Raw genomic sequence first — 13,330 nt, forward strand, 5'->3', positions numbered from 1 at the left:
TGTGGTTCTTCCTGGGTCTTGGGTGATAAGGCTTATCATCCAAGCCTTAGGACTCAGCCCAGTGTTCTAAGGCCTCTGACTCTCTGCAGATGCCCAGGTTTCCCTGTGTGGCACCCTCCATCTCCATCTCCAGTCCACAACACACTGCCCTATGCCTGCCCATTGCTTGTTTTCTCGACTTGAACTTTGTTTCCTCAACTAAGGACACTCTGCCTCAGTAACCTCTCATTGAAACACAGACTTCGATCTCTCTGGGAAGTAGCTCTGTAGCACTGTTGTCCCATTGTTCATCTATTTGCTCGAGTGGGCACCAGTAATGTCTCCCCTGTGAGACTTGTTGTTACTGTTTTTTTGCATATTGAATAAGCCTGGTAGCTTGCCAGGCTCTGCAGTGCGGGCGATATATTCTTGGTAGCTTGCCGGGGTCTCCAAGAGGTACAGAGGAATCAACCCGAGTACAAGGTAAACACCCTAGTCTGGAGCAATCACACAGATAATCTTGTTAAAAAAATTTTCTCAGGGATCCTCAGACTTTCCTGTATTATGTCTAATATGTCAAGAACATTTCTTTTGTGTAATTTCTCTACTAGTTGTTTCATGTGGAATCATAAATTCAATACCCATTTTACAATATGTCTTTTTTTATTCTATTTGAGTCACATCTGGCAATGTCAGGAGGGTTACTCCTGGCTCTGCACTCATGAATTAGTCCTGATGGTGCTCGGGGACCAGATGAGATGCCAGGGATTAAACCCTTGTTATCTGTGTTCAAGGCAAATGCCCTGCCTGCTGTACTATCACTCCAGTCTCCAATTATTTTTTACCATGTCTTGAGTGTTAACATCGACTGATCTGATAACCAGTGCTCCTATTACTGCCCAGGAGTTTCCATTTTTTAATAGCCAGTGGAATTGTGCATAAAGATATGTCACAGCAAATACTTATGCTTTAATTAGAAAAATAATAATTCTCAGATATTGTAGTTGCTCCTCATGTCTATAGCCCATTATATTAAATCCATATTATACATCACTGTGTCACCGTTGTCCCATTGCTCATTGAGTTGCTTGAGTGGGAGTCAGTAATGTCTCTATTTATCCCTGTCATGGTCAGGGGAATGAGGCCCATTATTGTTACTGTTTTTGGCATATCGAATATGCCATGGGTAGCTTCCCAGGCTCTGCCGTGCAAGATTCTCCATCGCTCTCTTCCGGGAGCTTTGTTTTATAGTCTCTGGATCTTGGCCATTGATGAGATTTTGTGGTACTGGGGGGAGTTTGTGGGTGTGACTGCCAAGCTACTGGAAAACGGAGGATCTGGGTGGAGGAGTCCCACTCCTGATCTGAGCAGGCTTGGAAATCTCAGCCATGGGTCCTGCATACCTGGATTCCTCTGCCGGTTCCTTCTTGCGTGAGGCTCATCCAAGCATGTGGAGAGTGGCCTTAAGCATGGCTGTGGTTGGGTTCTGGAGGTTTTCAGCTGCTGGGGCCGGGAGGGAGATTCAAGCTGCCCCCCTCCGAGGGGCCTCAGTGAAGACAGCCTGGCGAGGGGTCAGGAGGTTCTGCCATGTTATACATCTTATATATCCCTCTAGAATTGTTTTACTCATTGGCTCTCTCATAGTATTTTGTTTGTTTAGTTGTTGTGCTCATGGGGACTTGTGGTGTTTTGCTATCTAATGCCCATTGCTCCTAAACTCTGCTATTGGAAAAATGGTTTCTCTATCCAAGGCCCTTGACCTGATTCAGGCCACTCCTGTCTTCCTCCTTAGGCATAAAATGAACATTCTATCTAAGCAGATGCAGCTACATCTCTCCTCACCAGACCCTTCCTCCTATAATTCCTCTGTGTTGCCTGCTTCTTTAATCTTGTGGGCCTTAGAGAAGTCTTGTTATCCAGTCTTCAATCAATTCTGAAGTTATTCACATCTGTTCAACTTACTTTATTTCCCATATCAACATCCATGTTGGGAGACCAGAACAATTCCAGTTATACTCAGTAGAACAACTTATCCAGCTTTACATTGTGGTTACGTATAATTCTCTCTGCTACTAGATTGTGAGCCAATGGAAAGTGAAAACAATGATTTATACATCTTCTGGTCTTCTGCAGGACCAAGAAGAAACATGTATGCTAATCAAAGTGCAGTAAATTTGATAATTTTGAAATGTTTTAAGCTTCTTCTTTGGGAAGGATTTTTTTTTAAAGTTACATGAATATACCACAGTCTTGAAGTCCAATAGAGCAATCATAAAATCAAGAATGAACTTCAGCTAAGCCTTCCTGAGACAACCTGTGAAAGAAGTAAAGAACATTTCTAATCTCAATGTTTATGGGAATGTTAAATTCTTCAAGGACCACTTAACAAAAGTTTCCCACCTTTTTTTCAAAACATAGTGTTCAAAACTTCCTCAGTCTCCAAGTTCCCATGCATTAGTGTACTCATACATCATCTCGCCAGATACTTTTTCTTGCCTGGGCATTTGAGTTGCTCTTTTTATCTTTTCTTCTTTTTTTTTAATTTTAATTTTTTTAATTGAGTTACTGTGAGATACATATTTACAAATGTGTCATAATCAGGTTTCAATCATACAATGATTCAACACCCTTTCCTCCACCAGTGTTCATTTCCCACCTCCCATCACGAATGACCCGTTTCCCTCCCGCAAAAACCCCTTTCCCAGACTGCCCCCCACCTCTTTATCTCCCTATCTCTCTCTCTCTCTATTCCCTCCCTCCTTCCCTGTTTCCCTCCTTCTCCCTCTTCATTTCCCCCCTGTTTCCCTCCCTCCCTCTCTCTCTCTCCTTCCGGGCTCTTCTAGTTGTTTCTTTCTCTAGAACCCAAGATTTAAATCTGTGCATTGTTTCTTCTTTACCTACTTGCTCTTGACGTATGTGTGACAATGGTCTCCAAGTCTTTGCGCCAAAGAGTAATTTCTTGGTTGTGTTCATTTTATTTTCATCAGCCCAAGTGACGTGGGCATATACACATGCTGTCACCCATCAAAGCTAAATCTGGCAAAAATTGAACTTCTCCTCTTTTAAACTGTCATCTCATCATTTCTCCATCGTTATTAAAGCGACACCATTCTTCAGACTTCAAAAGTAGGGTAAATAAATCCTCCCTTTTCCTACCCTACTCATACAAATCAAATCTTCACGAGTCAAAGTTCCCTGTAGTTAAGCTTCTTTAACCTCTCTTCACCTACATACATGCCAAATTGAAATCTGCATATATGTTTGAAGCAAAACAAGTTTATCTACAAGAAAAGAGAAATAGTCTTGGGGATAGTAACATCTCTTATACTATTCCTGTATTTACTTGGCCCAGGTACTAGAGCAATAGCACAGCGGATAGGGTGTTTGCCTTGCATGCGGCCGACCCAGGTTCGATTCCTCTGTCCCTCTGGGAGAGCCTGGCAAGCTACTGAGAGTATCCCGCCCACATGGCAGAGCCTGCAAGCTACCTGTGGAGTATTCTATATGCCAAAAACAGTAACAAGAAGTCTCACAGTGGAGACGTTACTGGTGCCCGCTCGAGCAAAGCAATGGACAACGGGACGACAGTGCTACAGTGCTGCTTGAGCCAGGTGGAAGGAACTCAAAAATAGAAAAAATATTCTATGTATGGCTACTATGACCATTTGAGTTTAGAATTGTTTTGCATTTTTCTACCTCGAGATAATAAAGTGGTTGTTGAAACTATGTGCATGTAAAACCATTATCAGCAGTATTGTTAACCACAAAATCTCCATCAATAGTTTTTCTTTTTAAAAACGTATAATAAAGTTTTTGAGTTCAGATATAGGTAATAATATAGTTGCAAAGTCATGAAGGTAGAAGTACTAAGAAAGGATGTTGTTTTGAAATCTAGAATAGTTTCCTTTATTCTTTTGTGTCAGAGCATGTGATTTGTTGGTATGAATTTACAGGAATTAACATTTGTGTTTCACTTATTATTATAGTTAGTTTTGATTCAGGGCTGCTAAATATTAATTTGAAATATTCCCTGTTTCCCTGATTCCCTGTTTTCTATTTATTAAAGAAGGTGGGGGTACTTAGGTTTTCAAATCTTTTAGATTTATTCCTTCAATCTGAAAATAAGCATTCATTCTGAAACTGCCCCCACCACCAAGCATACTTTTTTCTTTTTGGGTCACATCCAGCGATGCTCAGGGGTCACTCCTGGCTCCATACTCAGGAATTACCCCTGGCAGTGCTCACGGGACCATATGGGATGCCTGGAATCGAACCTGGGTCGGCCATGTGCAAGGCAAACGCTCTCCCCGCTATACTGTTGCTCCAGCCCCCAAGCATACTTTTAAGCACCTGATGAGCACTAAGTACAAAGCCTATTCCAGAAGAGCACTGCTGAGGAGCTTCAAAATCCTCAGGACTTTGTGCCTTGAGAATCTGCAGATCCCGTTGCTCCCTGGGGATTTCCTGCTGCCTCTATTCACATTCCACCTTTGCCCCCATCCCGACTCCTGATTCCCTGTTTTCTATTTATTTAAGAAGGTGCGGGTACTTAGGTTTTCAAATCTTTTCCTCTCAATCCAACGAGTAAACTCATCCATTTTATGTCTTATACCTCTTTCATTCATTTGTCTTTCCCCAATCCTCTCTTCATATCAAAGATGTGTTCTTGTCTCCTTGAGTATTGAAGTACCCTTCTCCAGGATTTTGATCTCTTCTGCTTCTCTGTGACCCGTCCATACCACCAACAGATTTCTCCTTCTAAAGAGATACAAGAGCACTTTGGTCTCTGATCACACACTTTGCTATCTCACTGCCATTGACCTCCAAGAAGGTGTTGGCTTCCTAAAAATATTTGTGGTAGCATGAAAGTCTCCTTAATAACATGTTGTATACAGTAATATTTTTAGTCCTTGCTTTCAGACTCTTAGGTCATCTGCTTCACTGTCTAGTCTTTGCAGCGTTTGACACATAATAGGATTCCAGTTAGTACTCTTCAGTGAATAATTGAAACATGGTTTTGCTCACTATTTTTCCTGGGTGGGGTACACTCCTGGTGGTGAACAGGGAAGCATGTCATTGCTTGGGGAAGCCCTGTGGTTCTTAGGGAGCCATGAGGTGTCTGAGATCAAACCCAACTTCCACATGCAAGGTCAGTGCTCTACCGTTTGAGGCACATTGGCAGCCCTGTTGAGTATACTTTCATAACCACAGAAAAACAAAACCTCTGGCATCTGATTTAGCATTCAACACGTGCATGTCATGTAATTAAATTGAGCCCTGTCAAGAAAATCACATGGAAACTACTTTACAATAAATATTTGTTGGATGAGTGAGGAGGTGAATGAATGTGTATAGCATTCATTGTGTCACCAATGTGACACAACTAAAAGAATACTAGACAGAGAATTAGAATGTTGGAGTGATTTTAGCATTGTGGTATGACTGACCCTCTTATCCAAGCATTCACCATCTATCTGATTTTTTAAAAATGAAGTGAAATTCAAATATAAAGGATTTTAGAACTGGAGAGATGGGGGCTTGGGGGCTTGCCTTGAACATGGCAACTTGTACTTGAACTTCGGCATCACATATAGTTCCTAAGCAACACCAGTAGTGATTTCTAAGCACAGAGCTAGTGTGTGAGCACTGAACCCTGAGCACCACTGGATCTGGCCTCAAATAATAACAGTAAATATAAGGAGCATTTATTTTCTAGGATAAAGGAGATGAGGATGGAAAAGTACTCTTCGAATCCTATGTTCTTTAAAAGTACGAAGATTTCTTTTTCTAGCTGTGTTGGAACAAAGAGGGTTGGACTGAAAGGGTTAGAATTTCTTTTATTTCAGATGTGCAAATCCCCAACAAGACCAGGCTGCTTTCTCCTTCACATACAGAGTTCCCAAAGTTCTGTCAACATAAGTATACCCTTCCACAAATATTTAAGATTTTCATTAAAAGACTTAAATAGAGGATTTTACTTCCTACGAGAGCTGTCACATTTCCTTCTGCATCCCTTAATCTGACAGCATCATGAACTTACATGAAAAATTTCATAGTTCATGAACTTCTAAGAGTTCAAGAATTTAGAAACTCCCTAAAATATTAAGAATAGTGTTGCATGTATTTGGTTTTTTTTTAGGGATTTTTTTTTGCCAGTTTTTAAAAGTCAGACTCCCAAGTGTGTCAAAAACGCTAAAACCACTGTTATTTAATAAAGTGAGGAAATGGAAAAAAATAAGTCAATAGCAAACTATTAATAGTAAAAAATGTCATATCAGATGATTTCTTAGAGTTCTAGAGGTAAGAAAACTTGATCTGCAGCCCAGTGATGTGCTTTAGCAGTGGCAAAGAGCATGTTTGAACCGAATGCATCAAGTCCTAGGTTTGTGTCCCGGCACTGAAAAAATGGGAAGAAAAAAAGAGAAAAGAAAAAGACTCAGTCCTATTCTCAGACTGTTGATTCTTTCAAGGACAAAAGGGCGCACCAAACCAAACTAAAAGTGATTCAACATCCAAAACATCTACTTCTGCTTTTGTTGCCCCACAATTTCTATCCTCACCTCCTGGTCGCTACATTATCACCTCCAAATCTCAAACACCGTTCCTGTCTCCTCACACTGTATTGGATTTCTCCAGAGAGACAGAAGCACTATGCATCCATAATGCATCAAATGCATAATAAATCAGTGCCCGTGTCTATGAAGGCTGACCCAGACGTGCAGGGTGAGTGAGCAGGCTGGAGTCTCACATCTAATATTCTTGCTTTCAGCCTTGGATTAAAGACCTAGAACCCGGAGCACGAGATAGTCTAGTTCTAGTCAGAAGACCAACAGGCTTGAAATGCAGGAGTTGATGTTTCAGCCTGAATACAGAGAATGGAAAAAGTTAGTCCCCTTTGAAGACAGTGGTGGTACAAAGGGTTCTTTTTCACTTGGGAGAAATTGTTTCCTTTGTTCTACTCAGACTGTCAATTGAGTGATGGAACTCATTCCGCCCCCTCAGAGGATGCTATCTGCTTTACTAAATCTGCAGCTTTTATGTCTTCATCTTGTTAAAAATAGAGTCACAGAAATATTTGGAATGATGTTTGGCCAAATAACTGAGTTGGCTGTCACCACCTAAAATTGTGTCACATGAAGTAGGAGAATCTTAAGCCAACTGGACCTTCAGGGCCCAAGTTTTCTGTTAATTTTCTTGTTGATTTCCAGGTCTCTGTCTCTTCTGATATCAGTAGGATTGGTCTTGTGAGAGGAAGCCATAAATTCATGATAACTTTCCATGTTGCAAAAATCTATAATTCCTAGATTATTTGTGTTGATGTAGATGATATATTTTTCTCACATCAAAGAAAATTGCTTCTCTTACAAAACTTATTTCTACTATGTCTATCTCTTTCCTTAGTCCCTATAATAGTGCTCATTATCCACCAATGTATTGTGGATCTTACATGCCTGGTATGTGTAGATGTAACATGTATTATTTTCTATTCTATCTGAACCGGCAAGGCTAAACCTCAGTAGGTTCACTGTAATGTTTATTGATTGAGGAGACAAATGAATGAATAATGAATGGGTAAATGAAATGATTACTCAGAACAAATCTTTAATGCAGGAATCATGAAACTATGCAAATGAGAAAGAAATGCGTTTTATGAATGGTGGTTTAAACTCATATAGTTGAGCTGTGAAGCATTATAAAATGCTTTCTAGTATTAAAACAGAAGATTAAACAACGGAAATTGCTGGTTCTTGTGATCACTTGTTATGTCTCATTATATTTCCAAGTAATTCTCATTTATTTTACTTTAATTTGTGTGTGTGTTTCTGTTCAATATTTTAACATGTGTTAACTGGGTTTGGTGTATATGTAGAGGCTGTATACCAAGAAAGACCCTGAGGAGATAGTTCTATGATCTGTTAAATTCCTACATGATGCGAAGATTCACAATCACCCGATTTGAACAATCGTTAACAGTTTGTTCCAGCACCCTGTGTTCTCCTATTCTTTCCTCTTTTCAGTGGAGAAGAGTTTTGAATTATTCTTTGGAGCACTCAGTTCTCTTCAGAGAATTAGGCAGCATGCTTGATTTCTAAGAACTCTTACATTAAAATGATGTGACAAAAAGAAAACTTCATCTACTTAATTTCTTTATTTCTTAATTTACTTAATTTCTTTACTTAATTTTGGCACCATACTCAGCAGTGCTCAGAGCTTATTTCTGGATCTGCCCTCAGGAATCATACCTGGCAGGGCTTGGGGTGCCTGGGATCAAATTTTGGTTGATTGCCTGCCAGACGAGCATTTGATGTATGCCTAAAATAAGTTGTATTGGTGGTGAGGAATGTGCACTGGTGTTTGATCATTGTGAGATTGTAACCCAAACATGAAAGCTTGTAACTATCTCATGGTGATTCAATAAAATTAAAAAATTTAAAAAAAGAAAATAACTTATACCTTAGAATTTACGGTCTAAAGTTTCATTTTCTCTCACTGAATTTCAATAGAAGACAATTTTAATCCGTCTAATATTTAAAAGCTATGAATTGATACATTCTTATGTGTTGAGTGCCGGGGGTAGGATAGCATGAAGGACAAAGCATTCAGATGATTACATAAGAACTATAATTTAAAAAGTTATGAAGGAAGTTATAACTCTAGTCCTTGAAGATTAGTAAGAAGCAACCACTCAGGCTTAAGTGTGGAAACTTTAAGATTGCACGATTGTGTTATTATCAATTCATAAGTTAGCAAACTTAAATAGTGCTCATAAAAACGTTGTTACTTCAGTGGCTATTCTAGGATAGCCTTGAGTTTCAATAGCCCTTGAGTCAGGAGATCTGTTAGAAAAATTCAAAACAGAACTGTGTGATACCCTTGAAAGAAGTTATTTCTATCCTGATACAAGAATACGAATATATTTATGTATGTATAAACACAGAGACATATCCTGTATAACTGCTTTTGAAAATTGACTTCTTGGCTCCACTACAATTATTGAGATTCTAATCAGTGTTCTCCAAAGATCAGTGTTGGAAACTCAACCCACTTCAACAATAAGGCATTATAAATAAAAATAGTATTTGAGTTTCTTGACATATATACTAAAGAAATGATGAAAAATAAGGCTAAATCAGAAATCAGATTTTATTCAGTGCTTGCAATGTGTAAAACATCCTGGTAAATGCTGCAAGTGATAAAGTAAATTATTTCGGAGAATCTGTCCTCACTGTTTTATAATCGAGCTAAGCTATGACATGTTATGTAACACATTCAGAGGAAGATTTCAGAAAAATGCAGTAAGGGAATTGTAGTAGGTTTCCCTTAAAGGATAGGTCCTCTTCACTCCGAGCTCATTGAAAGAAAGAAATTTGTTACTTATGTCTGTGAATTGGTTATAGCGGTGACTTTTACTCAATAGAAAATGAGGAAATATACTCAAATTGAACTGACCTAGGTAAAAGCAATAAAATATTTTCCAGAAAAATGTCAATAGATTCTATGATTGTAATAACAGCTAACATCTTGCTGGATACTTCTCTAAATATTTAAATATTACTCATTTAGTTCTGAAGTCCCTATTTACATCACTGCTATTATTATATCTGTGGTTTTTTAATATACAAGAAGCATATAAAATGTTAGGCAACTTATTCAAGGTCATTCATTCCATTAGTGATTGAGCCAAAGAATCCCAGGAAGTCTGATTTCAGCATCTGTGTTCTAATTACTCCAGAATAAGGTTTCTAAGTGCTGAGGTTATATAAAGCATGACAGAACACCATCACTGTTTTCAAAAAGCTTAATCTCTGACTGGGGAATAGATATATGTTTGACCCTCTTCAATAGCTCAACAGGAATAGATGAATGATAGAACTACCCTGGAAATGAGCAAGCACGCAGGTTAGAGCAGAGTTGAATGAACCCCAGAAATTAAGTATTTTGGGGAGACTTTTAGGAGAAAAGGGAAGTCGGTTAGTCCTTGGAGGGGCAATAAGATTAGACGTGAAGAGAGGTGCAAGAGCGTGTCCCAGAGACAGGAAGTGTCAGCCCAAGTGGGGAGATAAGCAGCCAAAGCTCGGCCCTGTGCAGCCCGTGTTGCTTAGTGTGGAATGTCCAGAGGGCTTGGAGTCTGCAGCAAGGCTGTGGTAGGGGCCCTGCGTGGCAGGCTGAGATGTCGGTGCTTCTTGATGCTTCCGACCTGGTGACACTTGAATCAAAACACTTGTGTCCAGGGTTCTGTGGCTTTCAGAAATTCCTTCCCAGCCGACTCTATGATCTTGCTTTCTGCAGAGCTGGCTGGCACAGCTGGGTTTTCACATTCTTGATACTCCGGAGACCTCAGATTCCTCAGCCCAGGCAGTCTCTCCCTCTTTCCTCCTTCCCTCCTCCAGTCAAGCCCTGCCCTTGGCTTTCTGTCCCGGGCACTTAGCATCACCGCTTCCCAGGGGTTAGCCAGTTTCCAAAGAGAAGATGTGAAGAAACCGTTTCATCCTTTGCCTGTAGAATTGAAGCAAGGGAGCCCAAAGGCTTTTTGGAAAAGAGTCGGAGAGTCCAGGAATGGGCCAGCGTGAAGCACAAAGTAGATAAGGGGGTTCATTTACCCTCATGCTTACTAGAAGGTCAGTGTTTTTGTCACAAAGGGAAAAGCCTGATCCCAACATTTTAAAATAGAGTCTGGCCCAGAGGCCCCACGCTGTCCTCACAGGGTGACCCTTCCACTTCCCTGCGTTACCTCAGCATCACAGTTAGGATCTTAAACAGCTCTAACTACTCTCAGAACCAAATGTTCTGCTGAACTCAGTGCATTGGGCCATGGCTGGTCAAGGCAACTTTATGACACAAAGGTGAAGAAGGTAGGTGATAGGAACGGGATTTGCAATTGTTGCACCTGCCTTTTCTCTTCTGGAACTTCCAGAATGGCTGTGCATGGATATTCTCCCTCTTGGCTGCCACTCTTGTGGTTCCTCTGAGAGCAGCTGAGGGGGTAAGGATTGGCAAAAGTGGGTCGCACAATGGAAAGTATGACCCTCAGTTCTGGGGATCACTCTGGCCTTGACAGGCAGGGAGTTACTTTTATTTCACTAAAGGAGACATTTGCTGTTCAGCTAGACTGCAGGGATGGAGATCCTATCTTGGGAGATAAAACAAGTTCACATTTCAAAAGGACTTTTCAGAGGTTGCTTAGCAAAGGAGGTAGGGTTTTTCACCCACGCCCCAAGGTTTTCTTAGGCCTTGTCTGTCTGTCCTGTGTCTGGGGACAGACAGGAGACGGCCTGGTTCCCCTGGCAGCACAAACGAAGGAAATTCGAATTCTGTCATAATCATTCATTATGAGTGTTGTCACATTTTAATATCTCGAAAATGCTGAAGTCTTGTCTAGCTTCTGCTTCTCTCCCTCTTTATGTTGATTCCTACAGCCCTTCCTATTTATCTCCTTTGTGCATCGCCCATTTTTCACTATGAACTCGATTTTGCGGGTGAAAGGCCACAGCTAACTGTTTGCATGCCTTATCTCTGCCCTAGACAGTGGTAGCTCACAAATGAGCCAGCCGCACCTACTGTACATAAAACAGCAACATCGCTTTGATCTCTCTCTTAATGTGCTAGGTTTAGATTACTTTGTGAGCAGAAGAGGTGAAAGGTGGCGGGATGCTATTTTAACTAACTACTGGGGGCAGTATTTATTCATGGTGCAGATTTTTAATAGAAAGATGGAACATGAAAGCCTGTCAAATGTGTAGCTCAAAGAATCTGACAACACAGAATATTTTTAAAGATAAAAGGTGAGGAATCTCCAACTTCTCAGCATAACATAAATTCTATGAAAAAAGTAAGACATTTAAAAAAAAAACACACACAAATCACCAGATAGGAAGCTCTGTATTTGCAGTTGCAAATGCATTAGACCAGCCACCAAACTAGAGGATTATTTCAGAGCTGCAGTTGTCAGATACGAAGAGGGACATGGTGTACATTAAAATAAAAAAAATACACTTTGAGAAAGTTTTATTCCACTTATGATTTATGTAATATTAAGGACAATGAGTTTTAGAAAGCGTATGTTTCAATATGGTAACAAGGTAAAGATGAAGAAATAGACAAGATTCTTCATGATTTGAACTTTTACCTTGAACATCAAATCGGAATTAAATGCCTATTACGTTTAATTCAGAAATGACGAGAAAATTTAGTCTATGTCTTTGCCAAGGCTCTTAAGTTTTCTACTTGTAAATTATTACAACCTCATCCTGAAACAGTTGTTTTGTCTTTGTGCCTATGCTGAGGGTACAGCCACACTCCTGATTGTGATTCCCGCTCACAATATTTTCCATGGAGGATTAGGATGTACAGCAGGTGCATGAGGAACTAGGGAGAAACTTAGGAGTTTTGGGGAAAGTTCCTTCATTACTTTGGTGTATCCACAGTTTTCTAACTCTCGAAGAGGAATCATTAGTGTTAAATTAATTTAGCCCACAGAAATCAGGCTATAATCTACTTTGTTAAATTAGCAATTATTATTTCCTTTTCCGTTTTTGGACTCTGGCCTTTACCTATATTGTTGCATTTGGGACAATGTCAAACTCTCCCTATTATATTTTCTCTCAGCACATTTCTTTTTTAATATAGAAGTTACATTTTAATCTTAAAATACCAAGTTCAAAATTGGTTCTTTTTTTTGGGGGGGGGGTCACACCTGGCTATGCACAGGGGTTACACCTGGCTCTGCACTCAGGAATTACCCCTGGTGGTGCTCAGGGGACCATATGGGATCCTGGGAACCGAACCTGGGTCAGCTGCATGCAAGGCAAAAGCCCTACCCTCTGTGCTATTGTTCCAGCCCCCTCAAAATTTGTTCTTAAGTGATTCCTCTATCAGCCTTCAAAAAAGTTGTTCTCATCTGAAATAATCTCCAAAACAGCATGATAATGACTGAATATATACTTATGGTGTGATAATTTTAATTTGTCTTGTTCAGATAACTCTTTTAACTATACCGTCATACTGTAAGTCTGGTCTGTTCACTAGTATTTTCATCATCTTTGAAAATCCTAACTTTAGATATAGTAGCAAACACAGTTCAAATGGTAAATAATTATTTGTGTTGTTTTTTTTTTTTGCTTTTTGGGTCACACCTGGCGATGCACAGGGGTCACTCCTGGCTCATGCACTCAGGAATCACCCCTGACGGTGCTCAGGGGACCATATGGGATGCTGGGATTCAAACCCAGGTTGGCCGCGTGCAAGGCAAACTCCCTACCCGCTGTGCTATCGCTCCAGCCCCCAATTATTTGTGTGTTTAAAACTTTACATGGAAGGACCAGACATAGTACAGCTGTCTGGGTGCTTACCT

Source organism: Sorex araneus, chromosome 10 (genome assembly GCF_027595985.1).
Source record: "Sorex araneus isolate mSorAra2 chromosome 10, mSorAra2.pri, whole genome shotgun sequence".
Lineage (NCBI taxonomy): Eukaryota > Metazoa > Chordata > Mammalia > Eulipotyphla > Soricidae > Sorex > Sorex araneus.